This window comes from Bos taurus, chromosome Y (assembly GCF_002263795.3).
Source record: "Bos taurus isolate L1 Dominette 01449 registration number 42190680 breed Hereford chromosome Y, ARS-UCD2.0, whole genome shotgun sequence".
Taxonomy (NCBI): domain Eukaryota; kingdom Metazoa; phylum Chordata; class Mammalia; order Artiodactyla; family Bovidae; genus Bos; species Bos taurus.
In genome coordinates this window covers 7404541-7410629 of record NC_082638.1, presented here as the reverse complement: position 1 = coordinate 7410629, position 6089 = coordinate 7404541, and the positions used below count along the sequence as shown (strand labels likewise).

General features: G+C 39.9%; 1 pseudogene; it reads right to left on the bottom strand.

Moving 5' to 3' along the window:
• Nucleotides 1–1857: 1857 nt before the first annotated feature.
• On the bottom strand, nt 1858–5524 carry LOC132344424 (neuronal membrane glycoprotein M6-b-like; annotated as a pseudogene).
• Between the last annotated feature and the right edge of the window lie 565 nt (nt 5525–6089).

Below are 6089 nucleotides of genomic sequence, written 5' to 3'. Positions count from 1 at the left end.
TTTTTTTTAAATGTGCAAAATAGTTTCCAGGAATGTTCTGTAAAACAAAATCCAGATTAAAACAGTTCTCTTCCATTTCATTTTGAGCATTTGTTTCATTAAAGTTTGTTAACACATATTGAAAAAATAATGGAAAATACAGATATTCCAAAGTTTAACTTCTTCACTTAAAGATACTGCTCAAAGTGTAAGGTGAAGAAAATTGTTTTTCAGTAACTTCTTGCCAATATCAGTAAATAACTGAATTCTTTCCACAAGGTGGAATTAGCCATATCAATGGCACCCCACTCCAGTACTCTTGCCTGGAAAATCCCATGGATGGAGGAGCCTGGTAGGCTGCAGTCCATGGAGTTGCTAAGAGTCAAACATGATAGAGCGACTTGACTTTCACTTTTCACTTTCATGCATTGGAGAGGTAAATGGCAACCCACTCCAGTGTTCTTGCCTGGAGAATCCCAGGGATGGGGAGACTGGTGTGCTGCCATCTGTGGGGTTGCACAGAGTCAGACACAACTGAAGTGACTTAGCAACAGCAGCAGCAACAGCATCATTTTGGAGTTCATGTATGGTAAGTCACGTGAGTAGTCCATGGAAAAAGCAAGAGAGTTCCAGAAAAACATCTATTTCTGCTTTATTGACTATGCCAAAGCCTTTGACTGTGTGGATCACAATAAACTGTGGAAAATTCTGAAAGAGATGGGAATACCAGATCACCTGACCTGCCTCTTGAGAAATTTGTATGGAGGTCAGGAAGCAACAGTTAGAACTGGACATGGAACAACTGACTGGTTCCAAATAGGAAAAGGAGTTCGTCAAGGCTGTATATCGTCACCCTGCTTAATTAACTTATATGCAGAGTATATCATGAGAAATGCTGGACTGGAAGAAACACAAGCTGGAATCAAGATTGCCGGGAGAAATATCAATAACTTCAGATATGCAGATGACACCACCCCTATGGCAGAAAGTGAAGAGGAATTAAAAAGCCTCTTGATGAAAGTGAAAGTGGAGAGTGAAAAAGTTGGCTTAAAGCTCAACATTCAGAAAACGAAGATCATGGTGTCTGGTCCCATCACTTCATGGGAAATAGATGGGGAAACGGTGGAAACAGTGTCAGACTCTATTTTGGGGGGCTCCAAAATCACTGCAGATGGTGACTGCAGCCATGAAATTAAAAGATGCTTACTCCTTGGAAGGAAAGTTATGACCAACCTAGATAGCGTATGCAAAAGCAGAGACATTACTTTGCCAACAAAGGTTCATCTAGTCAGGCTATGGTTTTTCCTGTGGTCATGTATGGATGTGAGAGTTGGACTGTGAAGAAGGCTGAGCACAGAAGAATTGATGCCTTTGAACTGTGGTGTTGTAGAAGACTCTTGAGAGTCCCTTGGACTGCAAGGAGATCCAAGCAGTCCATTCTGAAGGAGATCAGCCCTGGGATTTCTTTGGAAGGAATGATGCTAGGGCTGAAACTCCAGTACTTTGGCCACCTCATGCGAAGAGTTGACTCATTAGAAAAGTCTCTGATGCTGGGAGGGATTGGGGGCAGGAGGAGAAGGGGACGACAGAGGATGAGATGGCTGGATGGCATCACTGACTCGATGGACGTGAGTCTGGGTGAACTCCGGGAGTTAGTGATGGACAGGGAGGCCTGGCGTGCTGTGATTCATGGGGTCACAAAGAGTTGGACACAACTAAGCAACTGAACTGAACTGAACTGAACTGAAAGCAATTTATAAACTACTGTAACAAAACTTCAGAAGCCTAAGTTCTGGGGTCAGTCCTTTAATCTTGAGTCAGTGATGCTTCATGCTACAGAGTACTGTTCTCTAAAGCTCCTTATTGGCCTTATGCAACTTAGAACTTAGTGCAGCAATCTTCCAGACTCTTAAACTTCAATACCACATAGTTATATGTGATAGCCATCATGTAGATCACCTGGTGGAAGATAACAGAACATGCCAGTAAGACACAGACAATGCTGGCCACTTCCCTGATACTTCAGACTTGGGTGGGATGGTGCCAGGTCAGAGCCTAGCGTGTATCATTTTTCACATTTATAGTCACAACAGAAATAAGGGCTAACTGCAACATGTACTAGCCCTAGTAAATACATATTCCAATGGTGATACCCTCTCTTCTTCCCGACAGAATCCAAATCTCATCACCTACCATAGATGCCAAGACCAGCACCTTGTTTTCTGGAAGCTAGACATGGGATAAGTTTACACAAGGGCATCTGAACCAAAGCTGAGTCCCTGATGTGTTGGCTGGAAGGGAAATCTGTTGGACAGTGCCTGCAGGGAAGTGGGCCAGAACTCACCAGGGCAATGACGGTGGTGCCAGCTCTGGCACAGGCCACCATGAACAGGTGATAGAACATGTAAATCTAGGAGAGAACCAGGCACCAAGGTGAGCATTCTGTGGGGGAGTAATGGCCTCCCCTATTCTGGGCGCACTCCCTTTTCTGTACAGCTGATTTCTGAAGACCAGGCACATGCTGGGCTTACCTGGGGAGCTTTCAGAACTTGGCAAGAGGCTGTACCCCAAGCCAATACCCCAGACCTGGGGCTGCTCCCCATGTTCAGAATATTATACTGCTCCTGCATGCATGCTACCTGTGGCCCAGATCATGGATGTACACACCAAGAGGCAGGTAGGTGGTGAGCCCTGATTATTGCAGTTGCTCCTTGCTTCCAAAACCATATCAGGATCCTCTTAAATGCAAGCTCCCACAAGTGCATTTGAGAATCTGCTTTTATAAACAGTCATAAGCCATTGCCTGAAGACTATTCCAGGGCAGAGAGATTTTAAGCCATAGTGGATTTATTGCCCACTAGGGTCAGAATTTATTGCCCATTAAGAATGACCAAGCAAAACCAGCAACTCAGTCTGGAAATAAAAGATTAAGTGACAGCACATAAAAATTTGATTGTACACAAATTGCAGGCAGTCTTCTCTATGAAAATTTACTTTGGTCCTGTGTGACAAACATTCTATTTGAAAAACTATCTGAAGATGAAAGAGAATAATTGAGATATATTCAGACTTGTCTTGATTGGGATTACTTTCCAATTATCACCAAAGAGAAAGCTGTCTCATGGCACAAAACCTTCACTCACTGGGTTTAGCTGTGAGACAGGACTGTTGTCTAGGTGGAAAATGGTGGCTCAGAGCCCTCTTGTGGTCCTTCTCCCCAGAAGCACCCTTTGCCTCAGCCTGAAGTGCCCAGGAGTTGTCTAGGACCTGCTGGGGGAATGGGGCCTACCTCTCTGGTGTTGCAGATGTTTTCCAGGGCTGAGCCACATATTCATCCTGGGAAAGCATTCGAAGGGATGATTCCTAGAAAGTGAGTCCCAGCAGAAGGATAATAATTAGCACAAAATCTAGCGCCCCTGTTAGCACTGGGGCCTCCTCTTTCAATGGAAATTACAGCACAATCATATGAAATACTCTTCATCAACAATTGGTGTATCTGCCCTCTGTAGAAGAAATTTTTTGGAATAATAAAAAGTTTTATTTGGACAACAAGACCAAGTTTCATCAAGACCAAAAGAGGAAACAAATTGACTTCCTCCCCAACCTCCACTCCCCCAGAATTTTATGCTTTTTTTCAGTGACCAAGTGTAAAAACAGGTTATCAAAGCTAGGTTTTCTCTACACTGAATTTATGAACTATTAATTACAAATAGTTAAACAACTGCAGGATGACCTCTGCCTATAAAACTCCTCTTCATATCACCATTATGTCATACTGAGTTCAAATATATTTCCACATGAATGTCTTGGTCTGTGATCTTCCAAATCAAAGAGGGGATTTGATGTTTTTATTAGTCCACATGAGATAACTACCAAAATTGAGAATTTAAACTCAGAAACTATCATGAAAATTTGACAGCATAGTTTATGAATCACAAATTTTTGTATTTGTATTTTGTACCCATTTGTTTTTAAATGCAGAAATGCATTTTATTATATTTAATATTTTAAATACATTAAAAATAGAAATATTTTGGACTTTAAGTCCAACTGGAAATCTTTTCCAAAGAAAACCCATGTGGAGTATATAGCTGGTCTCTCAGTGTAATTCACAGTGGCAACTGCCCATTAGGCTGCCATTATTTTCTCCCTGCAACCTAAAGATAATAGGGTATGTTTCATGAATAAGTGTGTGCTTAACTATTAAACATAGCTTAAATTACACTTTTGTCAGGAGATAAGGAAGAAAAGATTAAAATGTACAATCCATAGTCCTTCCCATCTTTTATCATAGGCCAAAAATAACTTTAATTTTTCAGTAAAATGAGAAATGATAAGTCTCCAGACTGTGATTTAATAAATGGACAAATATGGAAGATTTAAATCAGTTACTGAAGACCAAAAGTTGTAGTGAAAAAAGATTCACTAATATTTAAGAACTAGGAAAATGATAAATGTCTGGAAATTCTTTTAAGAAAATTTCAACATTAAAATGTAGAATTTTTTTTTAATCCCTCATAAAGAACAGTGTTGTTGAACCTTGATCTCTATGAGAAGAGACTGCTCCAACTTGCATTTTTCAATAATCTCCTTATTATGCTATAAAATAAGATGATAAAGATAAGCCACCTGGGAAAAACAAGAATCAAAATGAGAACAATCACATCTTTCCAGAAAAACTCTGAAAGAATATTTATTTCCACTTCAACTTTAATTAAAATCTCTTTTCCCCCTTGTTTCTGACTCAGAAGCAAAGTGGAATCTGTAGAGATGGACAAGAGGTACCCTGGCTCTTTCTGTGTCTTGTAAAAATGAATCAATCTTAGCTGCCTATGGTGAGGATTCCACTCATTAGAAAATATATTTGAAGAGATTTCCAACAGATGACATTGATAGAGTACTTTCTGAAGAGTTTAAAATGCAGCTGGATTTTATGTTGTGTTTTATAGTATAAATGATGTTAAAGCAATTAAAGACATGAGTTGAACAGTTAGGATAATCTAACTAAGTGGTTTATGCAGTGTGTGCCAAATTGGTTTAGATGGAAAGTTGAATGATATAAAAATGGGAAAATCAATGGAAAATACACAATTCTTTTAGTGCCTATCCATGTCTTTTATAAAGTATTTTTTGTCAAAAATGTTTTTACCAAATACTTTGAAATTTGAAAATATAACATTTTGAATGACATTCTTTAGGAAGTAGAAGTCTGATATTTCCATCTAGAAAATAGAGCATATTGAGGGAAAGAGTATAAAATCTTCCAATAGAATGAATGCAACATGTTCAGACACTTAGGTGCTCCTGCAATAACTAAGGCCCAAACATATGCACAGAGGATACCAATGAATCAGGGGATTGCACAAGAATTACCATATTGCCTGATGTCCACACAGATCTGCTCCACCCCTGCTGTCCCATTGGTCTGGGAGGACTTGATGACTTCACAGGTGGACCATATGTTTTAGAACATAAACACTGGCACTACCAAGAAACCAAACACACCTAGCCAGGCCACCCCCAATACATAGATGAGGAAGACAAGTTAGGACAAGAAGGAAAAAAAAAAAATTGTCGTTAACCAGGGCAAAGAACAGCCCCCAAAAGGAATAATAGGGCATTTCTCCCAATACTGAACCTGTGGGAACCAGTCAGAGCACTGATTGGACCACAGTATCTCCAAAGCTGGTGCCAAATAGGGAGAGTAGGAGAATCAAGCCAGTTAAAGGAGCTTTTCAAGTCCTTCTCTTAGTTAAGTAGGATATAAGGCCCAAGAGGTGATCTATCTTGTATAAGGTCACAGAGCTAGTGAAAGTGTCTCCCATATTGTACTTGCATTTACATTCTCAGAATATATACCCACAGAGTGCATGGGTGAGGCCTTGGAGTTCGGTTAAGTTTGGCCATTTTTTTCTAACTGGAAAGACCCAAAGCTGGATCATGTGAGGTTCACCTTGCAACCAGGCTCAGTTTGCCTCCTTTTGGTCACCTAAGAAAACTGTAGAAGCAACTCACTTTGTTTTTATTTCAAGAACACAAGTTTTCCAAACTTTGTGAATTATTTAAAATACCAAAACAGATTTCAGTAGTTTCTTTTAAAAATAATTTTA